The sequence below is a fragment of the Convolutriloba macropyga genome, chromosome 6 (assembly GCF_964194025.1).
Source record: "Convolutriloba macropyga chromosome 6, txConMacr16.3, whole genome shotgun sequence".
Classification (NCBI taxonomy): domain Eukaryota; kingdom Metazoa; phylum Xenacoelomorpha; order Acoela; family Convolutidae; genus Convolutriloba; species Convolutriloba macropyga.
The window spans coordinates 46,211,253-46,213,752 of NC_134473.1; the positions used below are offsets into that span (position 1 = coordinate 46,211,253).

The window sequence follows — 2,500 nt, forward strand, 5'->3', positions numbered from 1 at the left end:
TCATGAACAATGAAACAGAATTGAACAAAGTGCTGAAGAGACTGGATAAAAAAAATCTAGCAACAAGCTTACAACAATGCAAATTCGCAGTAACAGAAATAACGAGGTTGTGATACAAAATTAATCCACATGGAATCATACCCAAAACACGCAAACCAGAGGCAAGTATGAAAATTAATCCAACAAAAACATTCAAACAACTTAGATCGCTAATGGGTAGCCTACATCACTTACGAAAATTCATCCCAAATTTATCGCAACTCTCATCCCCTTACACCCATTACTATCACACAGAGAAAAAATAAAAAATAGCAAACTTTTTTGGAACGAAGATCACACAAAATCGTTCCAACAAATAAAAAACGCAATCAAACAAACTATAGAAAACAAGCACTTCGATATAAACAGACAAACCCCAGTACGGTGCGATGCAAGCAAAGAAGGTCTAGGGTCATACCTAAAGCAAAAATACAAAAACAACAGGCATCCCATTGCGTATTAAAGCAGATTTCTGAATTCCAATGAACAGAAATACAGCATAAAGGAATTAGAACTACTATCCGTAGGCTGGCCATTGGAACACTTCAAGTTTTACCTATACGGCTCAAGATTTCACTCCAAATGAACCACCAAGCATTCCTTTCAGCCTTAAAATTTAGCAGAGGCAAAAAACATATCAAAGAAGATTAAAACGGTGGACAGGTTACTACCATTTAATTTCTCAGTCGAACACATCGCAGGAAAAAATATGAGGTTCGCAGATTATTTTAGTAGACATCCGACAACAAAAGTCATTCCACCATCAAAAGAAGACGTGAGTTTCGTAATAAATTTAATCGACTCTTTCAAATTTCTTCTAAAGAAAGCAGACAAAAGTTCATCCAATAGGATGAGAGAAAACATTTCAGAACAAAATCACGTCACAAACACAAAAGAACCAAAACAAACAAAGCAACACGCTTCCGGCCATTCGTTACCTACAAATCAGTTGCACTCTCTAATTGAAATTACGCAAAAATCAGACAAATACAAAAGCATTGTTAACTTGTGCACAAGAAACTATCCAAACAAAAACACAATTGAACAAACTATTACCAAAAGGACCCAACAGAAAAACATGTTATCTACTAACAATTCAGAAACTTCACCAGATAATACCCCGCATAGCATTACCATTGGGACCCAAACCGAAAACAGTTCAAACATCGGCCAAGGACTAAAACCCCTTAACCCCTTATAGTCAAAATCCCATTCGAGGACATTACGTTAGAAAATTTGCCTAATTACTTACTAAACTTACAAAAGGTGTTGCGAGAAGCGTTCATAGCGGAGATAATCAAAAATGATTGATTCGACCGGCAACAAAATACGCAGACTTATAGAGCTTCAAGGTTGGAGAGCGATCGAAAACTTTTCTAAATACTGGTACAGCCTCCGCCAAGAACTATCTATCAGTCCGAATGGATGCATCCTGTATGACGGCAAACTATAAATCCCCACACCCAGTTAAGAAAAACATTAATTGTCTCGATTCAAAAGACACACCCAGGACAAGCAGGAATGATTTACCTCGCCCAATCAATTTGGTATCCACAAATCCACCGGGACAATGCGGCACTCTCCCAAAAATGCAGGCAATGTACCAAAACACTTAAAAACTTGAAACCTATAATTGCCAAAAATAAAAACGTAGACCTAGCAACACTATTTGAACCGAATGAAGAAGTCCAGATGGACTTCGCAGGGCCAATATTAACAGACACAACAACAACAACAACAGACACACTTACATATTAGCATTAATAGACAGATAATCTCAATACCCACACGCGGAAGTATATAACAACTGAGACAAGGAAACAGCACTAACATAACTAAAAGAAAACATTAAATTTCACGGTATACCGAAATCAATAAGATGCGATAAGGCAAAAGCGTTCAAAGCAAAAAATTTGAAATAATTTGCAAAGATAACAACATAAAAATAACACTCGCCCCATCAGGAGATCACAGGGGCACAGGTATGGTCGAAAGACTAATGTAAACACTAAAAAGACAACTAGCAGCAATTAGCATGGATGAAAAATAGTCAAAAGAAACACTTGCAAACAAAATATCAGCATTCAATGAAAACATAAAACTTATCCCCAATACCACCACCAGAATCACTCCATTCGAAGCCCACTCCGGCACAGAATCCACCATACAAACAAGCAACATAATAACAAAGCCAAACAAAACAAATTTATCATACAAAAACATAAAGAAATTTTATTTTGACAAGAAGATCCTCAGACGCACGATGCTTGACCAACAAGCTATGTGGAATTTCTCGGACTCAGAGCCCAACCTAGACATTCAATACAACACGCCAACAAACTCGGACAAAAATTCGCAGACAATCCCCCTAGCGAGACACTATCAAAGAAAACTTAAGCATATCTCTCAAATTAATATTACACCACATAAAATAAATATAACATTTGGAGATAAAACAACC

General features: G+C 36.9%; 1 protein-coding gene across 2 annotated transcripts in view; it reads right to left on the reverse strand.

The window, feature by feature from the left end:
• The window catches only part of LOC142341000 (uncharacterized), a 46,380-nt gene that overhangs the window by 4,301 nt on the left and 39,579 nt on the right, over positions 1–2,500 (reverse strand). The window lies entirely within an intron of this gene.